We start from the raw sequence: 22,440 nt of genomic DNA, 5'->3' as shown, positions 1-22,440 counted from the left end.
CCCCAAGAACTGGATCCAACAGTGATAGCCGTGTCCTGGCCTCCTGAATAAGGGATCCTCCAGGTCTTACTGGGAGAATAACCCCAGGTTTCACACAAACAAAAAAGGTTGTTACTCTAATTCGTGCATGTGCTATGTCCATATCGCTTTGGGTGAAGTGAAGAGCAAAACAAAGCAAAGTGATTGCTGGACTTGTGTGACCCTGCCTACATAAGTGAGCCTTAACTCCCAGTCACCACACACCTGTTTCATTTTGAGAGAGGGAAAGACCCTCAGCCAGAACAGTAGGTAGTAGTACCAGCAAGAAGTAGCCGCAGCACTAGCAAATCACTTTCATGCTTTTTTACATTTTCCTCCCTTTCCCTTCTTTTATCCCTCTATTCCCTCAGCCGTTCCCCTCCACATGATTTAACCACACTTCATTTTTGTATTAATTAATTCTAGGATGGAGACAGGAGGAGGCCATTCCTTGTACGCAGGTAAGCAGTGGTAGCACTATACTACCTAATATACTGAGGAGTAGCAGGACTTGAAGCCACCTTTAAGCCGAGCAGCAGCTGCAGAGCAAAGCTGGGGTTTACAGCTGTCAAATATTGTATTCAGCAAGCGCATGCTCACCAGCCCAGCACTGACTGCATTACACCCACCCACTAGCGAACTGGACTCCGTGAAAGCCACCATTGTCAAGTGCCAGGGGTTAGTAATGCGAGGCAGACAACTGCTTGTTAATTTATCAAAATATGCCATTTTACTAAAGAGAATATATTAAAAAATGCCTCACTGTGCATACCCTGCTGAGGAATTCCCTGACTGAACAAAGCTAAGGGAACACTCTCTAACATAGTATAACTGTCCCTCACACTAAACAACAAACATACAAAGAAAATATATTGCAATACAATATAACAAGAAATATTGGCACACTGTCTCAAAGTCAAATTTAGAATGTAGATGTGTGAACACAACCTTATAGTAACTGGTGGCGAGTCCCTGATTACATTATGGTGAAAGGTAGATTTGTAAACATGTTTGTTTGATATGGTTCAATTAATACTGAGGCTGTCCAGTATACTCAATACTAACCTAAGGAAAAAAAGAAAAATAATCTGATATGTTGCGCCAAAATCAATTTTTTATATAATTGTTGAGTTCAAAATAGAAGAACAAATGCATCTTGTGTGCTGATAATAGAATTTGTTGTAACCCCTTGACACGTGTTACTCAACATTTCTGCAGTGGTTCATCAGGAGGGTTGATAATGCGAAACAGTTTTATGACTATTGAGCATTACTTAAGCTTCAGATTGCGTGCTGGAAACCAGCACGCAATCTGAAGCTTAAGAAATAAAATTGGACAAATACACGAGTAACATTAATAAGTGTTCCTTTTCAATTTACAAAATGGCAATTATGAAGTGAATATTGAGCCCAAATACTCACTCAATAGTCATAACATTTTTTTGCATTATTAAACCTCCTGATGAACCACTGCAAAAAGGTGGAGAATCACGTGTCGAGGGGTTACAACAAATTCTATTATCAGCACAAAAGATGCATTTGTTCTTCTATTTTGAACTAAACAATTAAATAAATAAATGTACTTTGGTGCAACAAATCGGATTCTTTTTCTTTTTTGCTCAACTTTGAATGTTCAGCAAAGAAAGGTTTATACCCGTTCTTAACAGTTCGAAGTCAAAGTAAAAGTTAATCAACCAAAGTTCAACTGGTAACAAATCTTTGTTCCTGGATGAAAGATCTACTTTCAACTTTCAGGGAAAAATAGCACCAATCGTAATCCTGGTCACAATGTGTTGTATCTTCTTCCAGAAAGTTTTACTCAGTTAAAAAAATATATATATATTATATCCACACTGTCAATAATACACAGCTCTTGATCAACAGTTAGGACTAATTTAGTTACAGTCAGAGTATTTACATTGGTATATCCGTCAGGATGATTTCTTAGTGCTGCTGCTTCCACTTCAACAACCACACTTTTACTGGTGTTACTATAAGAACAGTTACCTTTGTCCCACAGTATTTTACTTGGTTCAGACCACTGCAATGTTGCCTCCACTGTCACTAGATATACCACCAGTTTCAGTACTTCAAATTACTACCAAAGCTTCAGTACTTTTATAGCAGGTGTACATGTTATTTATAGAGCCCATCCCCTAACCTCTGTCATATTGGAAGAACAGCAAGAAAACACTGTGTACGACACCTGGTATTATCCCAATACCACATCAAAGATATGAGACGTTATGCACTCAGACCACCTTTTCGAATGTATCCCTGAACTGATGTGATGGACATGAACCTACAGACACCACTGGATATAGAAGAACTATAAGTAAAGTCTGGCAGTTGTAGAGTGACGTCATGAAGAAGAGAAGATATGTGGACGCATCTGAACTCGAATTATTAATATCTAGAAAATGAAGATGTGACCGAAGTGACGAAGTAAAACCATATACACTAAGAAGATAAGTGACAAGAGATGCAATCAATGTATATACGCAGAAACGCAAGGTAGATAAGATAATGTAGAAGGTTGCTAAAGTAGGAAATATAACATGAGTAAAGCAGCCATTTTGAGAAAATGGACGTCGGCATCGTATAATAGTAAGTGAGAAGCCTTGAGAAGAGAAAGACCAAGGCTGCAGTACCGACAGGCACTGAAATCCAGATTTGTGCAAGAACAAAGGATATTTGCTTGCCTCAGAATCAAGGATGCCGAAGCAAGAAGCAACTCCAAGACACGAAAGGAGTTGAAGAGGATAAGCCATGTACGTAGGACATATTTCTCTTAGATTAAGTAAAGGAGTGAATTATTGTGAGTGCCAAGTATTGTACAATCAAAGATGCGGAAAGCACATGCAGGACAGTGTAATCAAGTCTCCAGAGGCTGAGGAGAGTAATAGCACCCAATATAATTGAATCAAATAGCACTAAATAGAAGGACAGAATGGACAAAACCATGGTGTCCTCACACGTAATTCAATACTAGAAAACAAGGCCTATCCAGACGAAGATAGCAATGTACCTTCACTCCCTGTAAAGTTCTGGGGAAGAGAAGAGTCAGCAAGGTCAACTACAAAGAAGAAGCCTTGGCTTACGGCCTAACTGATGGGAGATGGTAGGCTAAATAGCTAAAAAAGTCAGTTGTCGGACGTTGTTCCCTGGAACCTGGGTTTTGTTGCTTACGTGCTTCTAACGAGCCAAATGTCCAAGGTTAGAAGAGAGTGCCAACCAATCATGATGGTCTATGTAATGGTGGACCATATATTGTTGCAGAAACCTATCCACTGCTGTTGTTATGCTATTATCAGTATTTCAGGCAGTGAAAGGTTGTTCAAGGCGTGCCTACCAGATAAGGGGCATACAATGATGATAATAACACTCATATAAACTATTGGTATATATATGTTTCCTTAACCATTACCTCCACCCGGTAGGTTTGTACTTTTTGCCACGTAGGATGTCATAGCTGACGTATGTTGAGGTATAAAACCCTTTGTGTAACTGAAATACGTTGCGTGTGTGAGCTACAATCTGTTCACCAGGTTTACCTACTTTATTGAACTGATAATAAAGTTGTATTTTTCCATAATCCTTGAATCTGTCCGGTTAATTGGGCCTGCGATCATATATTGGTAATCCCATCTGGCACCTGGAACGCTCTAGGTGCTACTGCAGATTTGGCAGCAATTTGGATGTTCAGATCCAGACACTCGGATTCTTGATGTCTTCCACCATTAGCCAGAAGATTGCAGCGTTTCCCATGGAGAGCAGAGAAATCACACGTTAAACCAAGACGGTCGTCAAGTGCCTCTTTGAAGAAATTGTTGTATGGTTGCAACGGGCGGCCCGCAGACTAAAGGCGAAGTGGTCGATTGGGTAAGAGTCGATACCGAAGGGCTCGAACTGAGCAATGGCCATAAGCTGAACATCAAAAGTGACAAAGGGGAGGGATTGTATTGCATGTGATGGGGGGGAAAACATAACAGGATTTATTTAAGAAGAGATACCTCGAATACCTATTCTCAAGGAGATAGAAGGGAATGCATCACACTGCAAGAAGGAGAATTTAAGATAGGGATTCCTGAGGGAAGGCTGACATGAAGGATGTGTCTCACACTCCAAAATGGGGTAAAATGGGGATTAATACTTTTGCTAGAGAGAGTAAAGAAAGACGATCGTAGAAATTGTTGTGTACATTTGTTTGGGGTTATGAATATGTCAGTGTAAGTAGTTGATTTGTTTGACTGGAAAGAGAACGATAGTAATAATGTGGCTGTTTATGAGACCCTAAAAACAAGCGATTGGCGCAATCATAGGAGGATACCAGCTGATGTAAAAAATATAGCAAAATGAGATTCTTCGATTGTCGTTAATAAAACAGCAGGACAGTGAGAATCGAAAGAACTGTACCGAAGAAGCAAAGAGAATACTATTGTGTAGGCTTGAAAACTGTTTGAAGAATCCTTCTTCGGAAATGGCGGCGATTGATGGTGCTTGCCCAAATTCATTGTTGTGGTATATGAAGCATTGTGAAAGAAGGAAGAATAATGCTGATATAACATTCATTAATTAGAGTAATCACAGAATTAAAGGTCCGGTAATTATTGACAAGTTAAAAACAAGCTGTCACCATCGAGGACGCTCCTCTTTTACACTTGTGCAAAACATTACAGAGGTACACACCTAAGCTTAGGAAATATCATGCTGAATGGGTAAGAGGCACGGCTGACAAAATGTTCATGCCTTGGCCTCAAGAGGCTTCCCTATCAAGAACAGTATTTCAACACATGACAACATACTTACATGCTGTGTATGCAGGGAAGAGGTTACAAAAAAGGTTAGCTATTTTAGAGCTACGGAAATTGTATCGGAGCGAGAAAGAAGACCCACCCAAGAGGGAGTGGATGCTTAATCAGCATGTAGGGGAGGGCACAGTGCCCTTGGATCCTTTTTCTCCTCCTGAAGACAATAGTACAACCATGTAGAAACAAGGATTTTATCCTCTGAAGGAGTTAAAAGCAGCAGTGGGGTATATTAATCTGGCATGAGCAACCCCCGCTTATAGTAGTGAATGAGATTAAAGAAAAACAATATATTTCCAGACGTAGTAAAAATGAGGGACGTACTGAGAGAAGGGCAGACTGATCGAGATAGAAGAAGAGACCAAGAGACAAAAAGAAGAGAAAGATAAAGCTAGTGTAGTAGCAATAGTACAGAATAAATGGATGGGAGGACAAATATTACTCAAATTAGATGGAAAGGGTATTGATGATGTTAAAGAAAGAGAAGAAAGAGGCAAAGGAAAGAAAGGAAAGGGAACGAGAAAGGGCATACAAAGATGAGAAGGAAAAAGGGAGGAAATGAAAGGAAAAACAAAGAAGGTATGATGAGCAGATAAAGGAGAGAGAAAGAAAAGACGGGGAGAAGAAACGTGAGGCGATAGAAGCACAGAGATGAAAGAAAGACGGTTGCAGAGAAGGCAAGAAGAGGAAGAGAAGAGCGAGATGAGAAGAAAGGAAGACCAAGAGGAAATGAGGAGTAGAGAGTAAAGGGAGGACAAAATAAAACACATTGTTAACAAATGTGTAATACCAGGTGAAGAACGAGAACGCTGGGAAAAAGAGAGAAGGTCCAACAGTCAGGCTGGGAGCTGCACGAGATGAACAAGTTACTTACCACTGGTAACAACTGGATTTTTCAATTTTTTCAGCTGGGGGCGCTGTGCGTCGATGCCTGTCGACTCGATGTCCCTCGGAGGCCTCCGTCTCGATGTCGACGTCACCAAAGGTATTTGTAGCACGCACAGCACCCGTTGGCTTCAGTTCAGTTTTTAAGAGTGAAGGATTATCTGGTGCCTGCGGCTATTCCTCCTGAGAGACCGTAGACTGTAACCGCAAGTGTAATTCTACTGCGGGATAGGTTGGGAGGGGCGATAAGGAATACGCAGTTTAACTAACTTGGAGGAGGGAGACCAAATTTTGTATGATATGAACACATTTTTTTCTTTTTTAATACAACTTTTCCAAATGTAACAGAATAGGAATCTTAATTACTTTGCATTATAAATTACATACTCACTTAATATCTTTGGAGCACACATGTACGTCATGATTAAAGGATTTGTCATCACATTCAATTAAAATAATCAAAACAAAACTCATTAAAACATTTACACACTACTACTTTTTAAGAGTTCAAGTTTTCTAAGATATCTAACCAAATCCAAATTCAATGATAATCACAATCAACAATCACAGGTCATTCACAGATAGATAAGAATAGTCACACAAGTGTTCGAATAGGTATTCAGTTTGAATTTCCTTCAGAGGAAGGCATTCTACCACTATGTGCTTAAGAGTCTCCCTTTGATCCTGCTTCACACAGTATCTACATGTTACATCATAGATTTTTGTAAAGAGAGTTGCTAATAGCGCCTTAGTGGGGCATAAATGAAATCTAATTCTCATGATGTCTGATCTAAAAGATTGGTCTGGAAACCTAATCAAATATTTAGGGACAGCATTACGTTTTTTATGGGCAAATTTACCATGCTTGAATAACTTATACTTTAAACACTGCTCCCTGGTTTTAATCCAATCATGAGTCCACCATTTGGTCTTCGCTATCACTGGGTTCCTGGTCAGTAAATCTAAGGTTATGTCAGCTGCTTTCATGGATTCTACACAGGTTTTACCCCAAGAAAAAAGATGTTTGCTTATTCCTGGAGAACCTTCCACCACAGAAAGCAAGGATGCTTGATATCTCTCATTCGTTTTAGACTTTGCATACAGAATCATGGCATTCCAGCTGACTGTAGCACTTAATGATAACAAACCCAATTCATATCTCACAACCGAGATAGGGAATGACTTAGGGATAGGGAGTAACCCCTTCCAGAAATAACCTTCCAATAACAACCAGTCTGGTTGTATCTCAGGTGGTTTCGTATGCCCCCCATATGTCAGACTTGGAACTACCTTTCCTTTATAATCTCCTTTACAATAGTTTATCACAGGTAAATAAGAATATTTAACATATTTGGCATGCAATAGTTTTGCTTGCGACACTAGGGCCAGGGTCTTATGTTTTAAATAATTGTGTTAAGGGTATTCATTCTTTACGTCGCTAACTAACTGACCCAGGTACTTAAGTACTAGTCTCACACCATTTACCATCCAGTTAGATGCTTTCAACTTGTTTGTGTTACAATTCCATTTCATTATGTTCCATTTAGAGATGTTTATTGCTAGCTCATGGCTCTCTGCATAGGTTGAAAGGTTTTGCAGTTGTCTTTGAAGACCTATTGAGGTACAGTCAATAATCACCAGGTCATCTGCATAAAAAAGGTGGGTAAGATGACTGCTCCCACCTTTGGAGGAAAAGAATGGGATGTCTGAAAATCCGCATTCATGCCCTTGATATAGAAATTAAAGAGCGTTGCTGAGAATATGCATCCCTGCTTGAGCCCACGAGTTGTGGCAATCGATGATGATAACAATCCTTGCTGATTTAGTTTAATCTGAATAGAGGTTTCCGAATAGAACTGCTGTATGGTTTGTAATACATAGTTTGGACAGCCAGCTTGAACTAGTTTTGCCCACAATATTTTACGAGATATTGAGTCAAAAGCGACTTGAAAGTCTAGAAATGAAAAATATAGAGGCTGATTGTCAAGTTTTTTTATTTTTTTAGTGCATCTAGAATTAGAAGGTTTACAGCAGTCCCAACCCAGAGACGAATCCTGATTGAGAGTATCAGTCTGACCTGCAGTTATCAGCCACTTATTAAGTTCTTTAAGGAAGATCCTGCCGTATAGTTTCCCTGGTATATCAAGAAGCGCCAAAGGGCGATAATTTGCCACAAGCTGTCTGTCACCTTTCAGGTATAACGGAACTATTATCGAACGTTTCCAAGAGGCTGGTTGAATCCTATTAAATATCATATAAAGTATGATTGGCCATTTCTCTGGGTATTTCTTAAGAGCAGCATTGGAGAGCCCGTCCGGGCTGGGGGCAGGAGATGTGCAAAATGTTTGAATTAGAAGTTTAATGTCAAGTATGTCAAACTTAGGGTCCGTCTGGCCATTTGGGAGCTTGATCACTAAAGGTGTGTGCTCTGGGTCAGCATATATGACACTATAATAAGATTTCCAATCCGCTTCAGAAACCGAATTAAGCATTAAACCAGAGCATGATTGTGGTTTTTGATTTAATAAGCTCCAAATTGCACTACTTGATTTTTTTGGCAACGTTCTTAGTATAGATTCATTCTCAACTTGTTTAATCAATGCTTTATGTTGAGTATAAAATTTCTATATTTGGTGCACAAATTAGTAACAGCCATACGCGTGAGCTCTGGCGGCATTGCCTTTAGTAGCCTAAGTTCCCTTTGCATGTTTCTTTTTTCATTGCTTTGACTCCTATTTTTTGGACTACGTGATAACTTTGAAGTAAATGTGTGTAATCCATTGTATCATACCTTAATGGGGTATTTTCATCAGTTCTTAATTTGCGAGTGATGTCGTCAAGCATGGCAGGATGTCATTTTAGTCTGTTTTGACCTTGTGTGATGGATACTTGGTGCCCGTAACTTTGGCGAGTACAGAGCCCAGTTCTCACAAGCTCAATCTGGAGTATATTGCGATCACTGAGATCTGTTTCAATAATTTTCACAAGGGTGAACTGGGGTCTTCCAGCACTTTAAGATGAGGTAGCAATACCTTTGAGATAGATGGTGATGCAGAAATTACTCAAACAACAATAATTGAAACGACGCAGGTAGTTGGCAAAAGGATAACTATTTAATATCAATTATCTAAAACAGGGAGTACAACAGACATCTACAGACGTCTCAGTGTAAGAACATACAATGTATCTTGAAAAAAAGCATTCTTTTATAGGAAAAAAATCACTATAGGTGACGTCAACCTATGTATTACTAACATCCTACAAACTACAAAAACCTAATGGCAAGTGTGGGGATTCTGAGATTCAATTTGTAATTCAGTTCTTTTCTAACTGCGACACACTGGAAACACTGGACACACTGGACACACTGGAAATGAGGCCTTCCTTCTTTAACCCAGCTCTGCTATAACACGTAGTGGAAACATCCATTATTTACTTATATATATATGGGATACATTACTCACCGTAATCGTATTTCTGATGCTTGTATCTGCTTAGATTCACATGCTGTGCATAGGCCGACATCTAGTGGAAGCTGCGGAGTATTACAGTTTGTTTTTCGAAAGTCGAAAATGGGCGTCGACACAGGCGTGCCAGTAATACTATCCCTAGTGTGACGTCCACTGTACCCAAGATCCCTCACGCGTGTAGGATCCTCAGATTGTATTTTTTCTGACATGAGGAAGCATGAGGAGTAGCGTGAGTACAGATAATCCAAGCAGATAGACAGAAAAGGTAAGACTACAAGCAATCATGCGCCTTCTCTCGGAGGGGAGGAAGGGTGGGTCGCATGTGAATCTAAGCAGATACAAGCATCAGAAATACGATTACGGTGAGTAATGTATCCCTTCTGAGGCTTGTGGAATCTGCTTAGATCACATGCTGTGCATAGATTAGCGAGCAGTACCAGAAGAAGGAGGTGGGATGTGAGAAGGGTCATGAGCAAACAGGTGTCTTAGAACCGCTTGTCCCACTTGTGTATCTGTCTTGGAATGAGTGTCAATGCAGTAATGCTGAGTAAAAGTGTGAATAGAGCTCCAAGTAGCCGCTTTGCAAATGGTGTCGAGGGGAACATTTGCAATGAAAGCCAGAGTGGCACCAAAGCCTCTAGTAGAGTGGGCCCTTGGCGTAAAAGGCAGAGTCTTGTCAGAAAGAGAGTAACACAGCTGTATACAGTTGATAATCCACTTCGAGATAGCGCCCTTAGAGACGCGATCCCCCTCTCTGCCTGTAGCTACGGAGACAAACAGTTGATCTGTTTTCCTTAGCGGTCTGGTTTTATTTACATAGTATAGGACCGCCCTACGCACATCTAGGGTGTGTAGTTTCACCTCAGCCGAGCTTTGCGGGTTCTGGAAGAAAGCCGGAAGCTCGATGGACTGGTTTACATGGAACTTGGATATGAATTTAGGTGAGAACCTAGGGTGTGTGCGTAAAACCAGTTTGTCCTTGTGGATAGTAAAGAAAGGATCCTGCACTGACAGAGCCTGAATTTCACTGACCCTTCTTATGGAGGTAATGGCTACTAAGAAGGCCGTTTTATAAGTCAGGTGTTTGAGACTACTTTTATGCATGGGTTCGAATGGGGGTCCCATGAGCTTAGCTAGCACCACGTTGAGGTCCCATCCTGGCGGTGGGTTCGAAATAGGAGGGTGAAGTCTCTTTACTCCTTCCATGAAGGCTTTAACCACTGGTACTTTCCACCACGAGACCTTGTTATGGGATGTGGTGTAAGCCGAGAGGGCTGCCAGGTGTACTTTCAGCGAGTTAAAAACCAACCCTGCATCCAGCAGGTGGAGCATGTATGTCACAACGTTGGAAGGAGTGCAATCAACCGGGTTGATTTGTTTATTCTGGCACCAGATAACGAATCTTTTCCACTTATCAAAGTAACAGTGCCTTGTATTTGGTTTCCTGGACTCCTTTAGAATGTCCATACACCTCTGTGGTAATTTGAGATGTCCAAACTCTATGACTTCAGGAGCCATGCTGCTAGGTTCATAGAGTTGGGTTCCTGATGCACTGTTTGACCCTGTTGCTGGGACAGTAGGTTGTACCAGGCTGGGAGTCTGATGGGTTCGCACACCGCCATCCTGCGTAGGTGTGGAAACCATGGTTGTCTCGCCCACATGGGAGCAACTAGGATGAGCGTCATAGATTCCTTGTTCATCTTGTACACCACCTTCCTGATGAGAGGAGTTGGTGGAAAAGCGTACGCAAACATCCCTGACCAGTTCATCCACAGGGCATTCCCTTGGGAGTCCGGCTGGGGGAACCTGGATGCAAATCCTGGGCATTGTTTGTTTTCGCTTGTGGCGAATAGGTCTATAGTGGGGAAACCCCACTGAGAGAAGAGATCTTCTACTACGTCTCTGTGAAGGACCCATTCGTGTTCTTCTGGGAGGGAGTTTCTGCTTAGAGCATCCGCTAGGGAATTGAGCTCCCCTGGAACATGTTGCGATGACAGGAAGATGTTCCGTCTGAGTGCCCATATCCATATTTTCTGGGCAAGCTTGGACAGATTTGGCGAACGAGTCCCCCCTTGCTTGTTCAGATAGAACATGGCTGTCGTGCTGTCCGTCCTGATCTGCACCGACAAGTTCAGTAGATGGGGCTCGAACGCCTTTAGCGCTCGGAATACTGCCAGAAGCTCTAGCAGATTGATGTGGTTCTTGGCTACTGAGTGAGACCAGAGACCCTGAGCTGTGTGGTGGAGATGGTGAGCTCCCCACCCAGTCAGGCATGCATCTGTAGTCACCACGGCTTGTACTTCGGGATCGTAAAAGGGTTTCCCCTTTGCGAGATTCTCTCTTGTCCACCAGTGTAGGCTCTGTACGAGTGTTGGCGAAACGACCACTAGATCGTCCCAATGACCACTTGCCTGAGACCACTGTTTCGCCAACCATTCCTGCATGGGACGCATGCGCAGACGCGCGTGGGGGACCAGGTAAATGCATGACGCCATCATGCCCAGTAACCGCATAGCTTTGCGTACTGTTATCTGTTGACCTGACTGATAATGCGGAATTTGCAGAAGTATATTCCGAATTCTCTCTTCCGAAGGGAAGGTCAATCCTTTCTGAGTATCTAGGATAGCTCCTAGAAACTGTTTTGAGGTGCTTGGCACCAGACTTGACTTTTTCTCGTTGATGGAGAAGCCTAATTCGTGGAGGAGGTCGATAGTCCTCTGAATGTTTGACCTGCAAATTCCTGGGGTTTCCCCCGTTATGAGCCAGTCGTCCAGATAAGGGTACACCGGGATTGCTTCCCTGCGTAGGTGTGCAGCCGCCACCGCCAGTACCTTGGTGAATACCCTTGGTGCTGAAGCTATCCCGAAGGGCAGTACCTTGAATTGGTAGTGGCGACTGTCCACCTTGAAGCGCAAGTACTTTTTGTGCGCTGGGAGCATGGAAATATGAAAATAAGCATCTTTCATATCCAAGGTTGCCATGTAATCCCCCTTTTTTAGGAGGGGGATTACCTCTTGTAGCGTGGTCATACGGAATTTTTGGGGCTTGACATATTTGTTGGCAGGCCGTAAGTCCAATACTGGGCGCATTGTTAAATCTTTCTTTGGCACAAGGAAGTAAGTTGAATAGATACCCTTGTTTACCTGGTGTCCTGGGACGAGTTCTATCGCGTCCTTTTCTAGCAGAATGGCGATCTCCTCGAGAAGGATCCTTTGATGCTCTAGGGAGTGCACTCTTTGTCGTGGAGGATGATTCCGGGGACGCTGCAGTAGTTCTATACAATATCCTGCGGATACTGTTGACAGCACCCATCTGTCTGAGGTGATCCCTTCCCAAGCCTGGGTGAAGGTGGAAATGCGTCCCCCTACTGGGGTTGCGTGGCAAGGGACCCTGAACTGAGCGTCACTGTTTTGGTGGAGGCGTGCCACCGCCCTTGTTGGGGCTGCCTCTGCCTCTTCCACGACCTCTCTTGTTACCCCTGCCGTAACTCTGGGTAGACTGCTGGTTGTTATTCCATTGTGTACCTTGTCCCTGGGCATAGTTGCCTCTTTGTGAATTTTGGCCGCGTGGGCGACGAAAATTATTGTTCCCCCTCTGGTTAGGGGGTTTGTTGGTAAGCTGGCCAAGGGATTTGAGAGTCTCATATTCATCTTTGGCATTTTTAAGTGCGTCTTCGACCGCTTTCCCAAACAATAGGTCGGGTTCCACTGGCTTGTCTATTAAAGAAGCCTGGGTTTCTGTCTTGAATCCCGACTGCCGTAACCACGCATGTCTCTTGATAACAGTACCTTCTGCTATCAATCTCCCTGCGTTGTCAGCGGCGTCGAAAGTTGCTTTTAAAATGCAACCAGACACGGCTCTCCCCTCTGCCGAGATCCGAGCCAGCTGGCCCTTTAACGGTTCTGGAGCAGAGGCAATGAGCGCCGCGACTTCTTCCCATTGATGGCAATTGTAACTAGCCAACAGGGTGGTGGAATTCGCAATCCTTGCTTGGTAGGCGGACGTTGAGGCTACCTTTCTGCCAAACCCGTAAAGTTTTTTGCTCTCCTTGTCGGGAGGAGCTTCTGATGAAGATAAGGGCGTGCCAGCCCTCTTTCTAGTGTTGGTCACCACTAGGGAATCTGGTTTAAGATGTCCCTTTATATACAGAGGGTCAGACTGGGCTGCCCGGAAAATCTTTTCAATTCTGGGGTTGACAGCTCTGGTGAGGTTAGGATTCACCAGGGAAGGATCTATTCTTCGTTGGATGGATTTGAGGATAGGGATGGTCTGAGCGACCGGTCTTCTCTCTCCTACAAACTCCTCCGCGAAGTCCCTTTCCTCCTGTACACCGTGGGTGTCGATGTGGAAGTGTTCCGCTGCTCGAGCGAGAACCTCGTTAAGGAGGGGCTGGTTATCAACTGGAGAGTCAGTAACTGGGGCTTCGCTTTGTACTGGGGAATCTACTCTGTAAATTTCCTGCTCATCTTCTCCCTCCTCCAGGTCCTCATCCTCTGCATAGTAATCTGTCCCGGTTTGTTCTTCCATAATTGCAAACTCCTGGTCCTCTTCAGGGAAAACTTGTCCCTGATAACTGGGGAGTGGAGTAGAATATGGAGTGGAGTAAGGCTGAACCTTGAAGGGTTCAGGTCTTTCGACCCGGGGCTTTTTACTTAGCGGGATAGGATCGGAGGAGCCTGAGGGTGTGGCCCCTTGAGGGTTATATGAAAGAAAGTGTTCTGGGTTCTTATCATAAAAATCAGCCAAGGAAGACATCCTAGACATAACCCTGTCTATGTCTTCACTGGACCATTCCCTGGAACAGGGTATTACTTTAGCAGGTGATTTATTTTCAAGGGTAGACTTGTGTTTGCTTGTCTGCTTAGGCTTTACAGGGGTGGAAGGCTGTGCTTTCCGCTGTTTCCCCCCTTCTCCGTGCGTGGAAAAATGTTTTCCCTGTCCCTTGGGGGCCCCAGAGACTTTCGACGCCTGGCGTCGAGGGTCTGGAAAGGTATCTGTGTGCTTCGGGTGTGGGGCCTCACTGATGTTAACCGCGGTCTCGGTATCTTGGAGCGCGGCCTGGGGGTGGAAGTCGTCTTCGTCTCCCGACGATCGAACTTCCGTTAGTGTGTGTAGCGAGGCACTCTTGGCAAGAGTGGATGATTGCCTTGCGTCGTGAGGCGATCTCGATCGAGAGCGCCCAGAGGACACCGAGTCGGACCGTTCTTTTTGTGCCTCTTTCCGGGAAGTCGACGTCGTCGAGGTCCGGTTGGTCTTAGTGTGTTTAGTGTGTGTTAGGTGTGTAGCGCTTGCGTCGCCGGGGGTCTTCCCCATAGCCGCCTTGCCGGACGACCTTCCGAGGTCGGGGACCTGCGCTCGTCGGCTGTCTTTCGACGCCGTAATGCCCTCGCCGTCCGAAAGTACGGCGTCGCTGCCATCGCTGAAGGCGCCCTCCGCTGCCATGGCCTCCTGCCTGGCGTGGTGGGCCCAACGCTTTGTCGAACGGTCCTTAAGTGTCTTAGGTTTAAACCTACTACACGCTCTGCAGTTCGCTTCGGGGTGATCCCTCGGCAAGCAGAGATTGCACGTGGCGTGCCTGTCGACCCAAGGGTATTTGCGATTGCACTTGGGGCAGAATTGAAAAGGGGTACCCTCCATACGCACCTTAAGGCAGCGGGCTGCTAAGTGTAGGAATATATATAAATGTAACTATATATCAAGAGTGAAGAGTATGTACCACCCCCCACTCTCCCTACTTGTAAGGGCCGAGGCCAGCGGCCTACTAGGCCCGGGCCGAGGCCAGCGGCCTACCGAGGCCCAGATCCGTCGTGCAGCAGTCGACGGTCGATGACTTCTCCAGCCGTCGTCGAGGTTGAGGGTCGACGTTGGGGTGGGGAAGGGAATGAATAAGAATTAAAATTATAATAACAGCAAAAGTATGGCTAAGGCCAGGGAACTCCGCAAGATGCTTCCGACCAGTATGGCGGAAAAAAACAATCTGAGGATCCTACACGCGTGAGGGATCTTGGGTACAGTGGACGTCACACTAGGGATAGTATTACTGGCACGCCTGTGTCGACGCCCATTTTCGACTTTCGAAAAACAAACTGTAATACTCCGCAGCTTCCACTAGATGTCGGCCTATGCACAGCATGTGATCTAAGCAGATTCCACAAGCCTCAGAAATATATATATATATCGTGGTGCATGCCGCAACCTATTCACTACTTGGCTAGCCCAAGAATACTTTGTCTGCTTGTGTTTCTTTGCATTTGTACACGTGTAAAACAGCTTGACATCGTCATCTTTTCTGTAGCATAAGCCTCTTCATCTTGATCCCAAGATGCCACTTATCTTAGATACTTTCTTGATGCCTTATAGAATATCCGCATTTTCTAGTCTCTGCATCTCTTCTATGTACGTCAGCTCAGCTCTGTGTGACGTCACCATTCGTCTCGGCCATTCAGTTGCTCTGCTTCTTCCAGGATTTCATTCAAATGGCAATCATGCAGTCTTGTGTGCAAGTATGATTTTCTCAATGGGAACCTTGCCTCCATGATTCTCCTTGGTATCAGTATTTTCACTGGTACTGCACATGTCTCACTCTCCAGTCCCCAACATATAGGCAAGATGGGTGAGGTGATTGAGGTGGGGGTACTTAGCTCCTTCTCTACACTCCCCCCTCTGGGCGATTCATTGACCACTCTCAGATCATCCTTCACATCTAGACATCCTTATCTGAAGAAAAGCTTCTTTGGGATCCATATCTTTATGACTCCGTTCAGGCATCCAGCTGATTTCACATGCTTATCCTTGTTACAAGTCATGACCATGTACTGTCAACTTGGACTGCAGTAGATCCATCTTCCCACATATTTCTTATGGTTCTTTGGATACAGGAATTTTGTTCCCTCAGGTGCATGGATACTGGCCTTCACAAAGTCTCTTATTTCTTCATCTGTCAAGTCTCTGACCTTCCATCCTGATTCAACATCAATCATTATTTTCATCCCTATAGCTTTCTTTGCTGTCTTTTTGCATTGTGTGATTATTATCTTGATCGCACAGAATCCAAGCAACACCAACACGATCAGGGCTCCAAGGAACTTCAACATGTCTGCCATCCATTGTGGAACCCAAGAAAAGAGTGATCCAAACCAACTGTCATCAGCAATGTCTTCTACTTCGTCTGTCATCTGGATGTGTAGCTTCGTTAGCATCTCTATGGCCTCTGTCAAGGTGCCATTCTCGTCATCGTGAGAAGGTATTAATGTGCAACATGACTCTCCGATTTTTGCACAAACACCTCCACCCATAGCTGTGATCATGTTCAAGACGTATCTATTCTGAAGAGTCATCATTCTTATGGCTCTCATCTCTTCTCCGATAGCATTGAATCCCTTTATGGTTGTGTTGATCGTCTGCAGCAATTCCCATCTGGTAATCTGCAGCCATTTGGTATTTGCGCCAACCTGGATTCTCGGCATGAAGATCAACGTGAATACTGACTAAGTCTGACTGAACAGTCTGTGCTCATAAGGAATGCAGTCAAAGGTTTCTACTGATATAGTTCTCCCTCTACATTCGACTAACCAGCTCCACAGATCTCTTCTTCCTGAAGTGAGCAGCTGTTTTTGGAAAACTGTCAAGGTTCAAATCACTTTAGGAATTACCAACGCTGGAATATGAACATTCACCAGTGTGCATGTTCCTCCCCAATTCTTGGGTAGCCTCATATATGCTCTAGATCTGCATACCCAATAGTGATCCATGTTCACTGCTGTCCCAATGTTCATTCCTGATGCCTCAAAGATACGATCACAGTTCTGATTCTCTCCAATCTTTCTTGTGCCATTGTTTCTGAAGCACAGCTTTGCACTCTCCAAAGGCACTATCTGCAAGGGTCCTCCTCTGTCTTATGAGCCTCTATAATCATCTCATGAAGTATGTCAGCATAGTTTCTTCTCACTGTACCAATCATAGGAACATTTGTCAGTGGACTGGGTGCTTTTAAATGTGCTACATGTGTAGGTTCATTCCTAGACAATCTCGTCCTTTGTCTCTCCTTTCTAACCTGTCTCTGGTGCTCAAGAACAATCTCCACAACACTTCTCTCTAAAGAAATATGTCTAGTAACATTCGTCATCGACCCAGGAAATGTTACATCATCTACTGGGATAGGGATGATTACATAAGGTCTTGGTTGCCTTGTAGTTGTAGTTGCCACATCTGTACCCTTCTCTTGTACAGGAGGATACACAGGAATCTTTGCTCCACTTGCGTCCATATATTAAGCAGTGCGTACTGTAAATGAGAGCAGTATCACTATGAACAAAATGCAAGAGTAATTAATTATACATAGATAGGACTACTTGCAGCAATAACCTTTTACACAATGTGGACGTCTCTCGTGATCTGCCATGACAAAGTTGCTATTGATGCTGCCCATTTTACGTTTTAAGGAAGGAAAAACAATCTTTAATGGGGCAACATCATGCACTACTTCCGGAAGCTGCTGCCTCTGCTCCAAAAGTTCCTCTTGATCAGCTGCAGCTAGCTATTCGATGATGAACATACATTCCCAGTGGATAGCACAAATTGGCCTCTGACCAGACGACATGAAGATTCTCGGTCAGCATGAAACAAAGTTCCTCAACCAGTAGACTTTTGGATCTTCTCCCTCGAAAGTGTCATTCAGTTCTCAATGTTCTCTCATAGTACCCGTTCACTTGTATTATGATGTCTCTCAATATCTCATTGTGCACTGCATTGTTTCTCGGATCTCTCAGGAAGGTTCTGACATCAGTTTGTCTCCCAACAGATGCAGGCATTCCTCAATTAGGTAGTAAACACCAAACTGACCAGTCTATGCCATTCTCTGGTGATAGGAGCATTTGTGTTTTTCCCACTAAACTCAAGAAGCTGACATAATTGCTCAATGAGAGCTGCAAGCAATCTCCTCACAATTGGACCATTCTTAGGATCTTGCAAGTACAGATGAACGCTAGTAGTTCTCCCCACAAGCTCAGGTTAAGCGTGTAAAATAAACAGGAAAACTGCAAGACCGATCCGTGAAACGTTGTCATTGGGCACCACTATAGGCCCCTCCGAAAAGTACTTCATTGAGAAAGGAATCCGGGAACTGCTCCCTCTTCCAGTTGTCGAAAAAGAACTCCAAATCGAGCATGCTCTCCTTTAGGCATAAAACTTAAGCATGTCTCAGTCCAATGTCAACAAACACCTGTGGCTGAAGAACAAATAACTTCCCTTATCTCCTTTTTAGTGACTGAAAAGAGTGTCCCGAAACAAGCCACAGTCCAATTAACTCTTTATCTTTATTCAACAGCTTCTGCGTCCTTCTTCCTTGTCATAGACCTAGGGCCTCATTACGACCCAGGCGCTAATGGGTTAACGGCGCCGTAAAAGGCTGCGGCGCCGTTAACCTATTAGCGCCTAATTACGAGGTCCCTTTGCGGGACCCGACCTTAACGGCTGGTGTAGACCAGCCGTTAAAGTAGGGACCCGCAAAGGGACCTTGGTGCTAATTACGGTGCTGCAATTTGCGGCACCGTACTTAGCGCCTTCCCCATTCCCATTGAGCCCTATGGGGCAAAAATGGGAATGGGGAAGGGCCATGGAGGAAGGGGGAAAATAGACTATCTCAAATAGAGTTACCAGCAAGAGTCTATATTATAACACTGGTGGAGTCTATTTCTCGTTTGTGAATTGATCTTTTTCTGTTGAAACAAAAGTTTGTCTCTTGAATTCAAACTGAAGTTTTTCAATAAAAAAAGAAAAAGAAAAAAGAAGGGGGAATTACCGCCCCGCCAACCTTGTAATGGGGTGGTAATTCCCCTTTTCTCCATGGCGGAGTCGGTAATTTACCAGCATGGACCATGGTTAGCACTATGGTCTTCCGCCAGGGTCGTAATGAGGCCCCTAGTCTGCACGTGCTGTGGTTCTTCCCGATGCTTATTTCTGATGGGGGTGGAGGTGAAGGGGGTTCTCCAGCATAGATCTTCACGTCTCCGAGAAATATCCAAGCACATCTGCCTTGCACTTTGACTGCAGACGGTGTAACATCCTCCACTATGAAGGGGTTGTTGAAACGCGGCTCGTGCCACCTTCTAGTGAAGTTGCAGATTGTGACTGCATCTGCGGGAAAAGGTTTGGGAAGACATAGCTCTTTAACTCTGTTTGCTGTAACGTCTCCTTGTATGTTCCGAGTTGCCCCACACCCCTTCCGCTTGAGCAGATCTGAAATGACAGAGATACTTGAAGTCATGCATGTAAGATAATCACGTAACTGCTTTCCTAGCAATTCTGCTGTTGGCTGGCCATCCCTTCTAGTTCTAGACGGAGGTGTGAGAGGTGTCCTCATTTACCTCCCTGACATTATCTTGTGTGGGGTAAGATGGTGGTCTGAACCTGGCTGATTTCTCAACGCATACAATGCCAGTGGTAGACAATGCAACCATTCTTTCTTCAGGGTCAATTTCAATTTGGCTTTTCTCTCTTTAAACAAGCCGTTGAGTCTCTCACAGACACTGTTCGCTTGCAGGCGATACACTGATGAAAACTTGTGCTTTATACTGAGCAACAAGCCGATTTGCTCAAAGACTTCATTTACAAAATGAGGGCCATTATCTGATCTTAATACTTCACATATTCCCCATCTAGGAAACACTTCTCGTACTAATAATGTGGCTGCACAGGTGGCGTCTAGATGTATACAGGATCCAGCTTCGAACCACCTCAAAAAGGGACTTACTACCACTATCATATATCTATATCCATTTCATACTTGCAGCATGTCAACATAGTCAATATGTAAATGCTGAAAGGGACCATTAGGTCTCGGAATAACTCCTCTAATTGTGTGCAATGTGTGCCCAGCAGTAAACTTTTCACGTACGATACAATTTAGTACATAAAATGCAACATGCTCTAATATATTGGGAACAAACCAATCATCTGCAATTGTTGCGACGAGGCTCTCTGTAGTATCGTGCACAGGGTAGTGTAGCTACAGGGTACAGGCATCACCGGTATACCAGCGCTGTCTTGTCGCCACAATGCTTCAGAGGGGTTTAAAGAACACCCTCTCTGCGTCCAAAAGTCTTTTTTCGACTTGGGCCGCTTCCCCTTATATCTCTGCTAGCTGAGTCCTAGACAAGCTATTATAACAGTTAGACACACTCATCATCACCACCATGCTTTCATTCACATCAGGCGTGTCAATTAACATGATAACTTCTGAACATGCAATTTGCTTCGCTTCCTCATCTGCTTTTTGATTTCCACTTGAGATAAAGTCTGCCCTTTTAGTGTGCAATGGCTACTGGGAGTTGTAGTGCTCTAATAAGCATGTCCAATAAGGCTGTGTGTTGCACTGGAGTGCCGTGTGCTCGCACTAGCCCTGCGTGTACCGTCGACTTCACGTAGGTAGAGTCACTGTACACTGTTACTTCCTGGTCTGCATGGTTCTCAAGCATGATAATCAGTGCCATTAATTCAGCAGCCTGTGCCGAAAAAAGTGAGACAGTAGTCGTATACTTATCAGTACTTCAAATTCTCCATTGGCCGTGTGCTTCACCACAGCGGCACCTGTATATCTCTGTCCATCATTTTGATTGATTCTCGAAGAACCATCAATAAAAAGAATCTCCCCAGCTGCCAACGCATTTTCTTTCACCCTCAGGATTTCATCATAGAATTCTTCATAATTCAAGCAATCGTGTGCAAGCTCGTCTTCTGGCAGTGGTTCTGCTACAAACATGGCAGTATTCACTATTCTGCATCAGACTATTTTAATCGCCGGATTCGATATAACTACCTCGTAGGCAGAAGCCCTTTGAGAAGTCCATGTGCCCTTAGGTTTTTTCAAAATGGCACATAATGCATGTTCAACAAAGTGTAACGCTCACCTGACTCCCACGGAGGCGCTGGCCTGGTTCGCGCTGCTGTGACCTCTTCTAAGGTGATGCGCAGGGTTCGGAAGACAGACTGGACCGGGCCCCCAAATCTGGCTTGTCTGGCTCGCAGAAGTATCCTTCTGTAGGCGAAAATAGGGGATTAACTATCTGTGGGGTAATGCAATCAGCCTCCCACTTTCCCCTCTCACCCTCCTCGAAACCCTTCTGTGATTCCTCATAGCGTCTCACCTTTGGGTCTGGAAGGACGAGCTCTCCATCCTGCTTCTGATGCAGGGGCGCGTTGGTATCCAGTTACTTCACTGGATTTTCGGATTGGTGAGAACCAAACTTGCTTGGCTTCCAGGTAAGTTTTTTGATAAGAGGTTCCCCTTGTGTCCATGCATTAATGTACTAATGCTAGTGTCTTTTTCCCCATAGGGGCCGGGGTACGGAATGCCGGGGAACAGGCACCGACCCGAGATGAGAGGTGAAATCCTTGTAGAAATCAGGTAAGCCTTTAATGAGCGTTTTTTTGGTAATGTCTTTTCATTCGCACATTAACGCTGATGTCTCTTTTTCCCCTTAGGGGCCGGGGTCCGGAAATGCCAGGATGCGGCGGGGACCCGAAATGAAGAGGGAATGAATCAACAGGTAAGTCTTAACATGGAGATTTAGCTTTCCTTATTCCCTTCTCTCTCACCTTTTGTTCTGGTCTTTTTCTCCCTAGACACTGGGGCGTGACTGCGAATCCGGATGATCGCTGCTGAACATGGAGGCGCCCAGTAAAGGTGAGTGGAATGTGGCGCTGCAGCGATCGACATGATGAGCTTTTAAATAAAAGTCTTCCTTTTCAGGATTGTCGGCGAGATGTCTCCGGGATACGGATTTAGCAGGTAAGGACTTTTCCTTCTTCTGTTCTCTTCTTCTCTTCCTTTGCAGGTGATCCAGGATGCTGGCAGGCGTGGCAGAAGTCAGGATGCAGGAGCAGACACGGTGAGCGTCCAGCTGCTAGATGCAGAACAACGCGAAGCACGTGTGGCTGTTCGGGTGGGGTTTAAATAGCCTTGGAAGAAGTTCCAGGTATGTATCCTTCCTCCAATCAGGTATGTATCCTTCCCCGGCCATGCCCGGATGGTAAATTAGTCCCACGGGTAAAGTAGTTCCTTTCAGGCCTCAAGGAGGCCGGGATCCTGCAGCATGGTCTGCATCAGGTAAGTGCACCCAAGCACTTCCATAATGAGCCTGGCGCCTATGGCGCCAGGACTGATGTCTTTTATGAGCCTGGCGCCATAGGCGCCAGGACACTGTCCAAAGGGCCCCTATATGGGGTTGCTGGGTCCTTCCTTGGGGACTGGATTTCCGCTTT

The sequence above is a fragment of the Ambystoma mexicanum genome, chromosome 13 (assembly GCF_040938575.1).
Source record: "Ambystoma mexicanum isolate Mex_15411 chromosome 13, UKY_AmexF1_1, whole genome shotgun sequence".
Taxonomy (NCBI): Eukaryota; Metazoa; Chordata; class Amphibia; order Caudata; family Ambystomatidae; genus Ambystoma; species Ambystoma mexicanum.
This window is presented reverse-complemented; position numbering follows the sequence as displayed.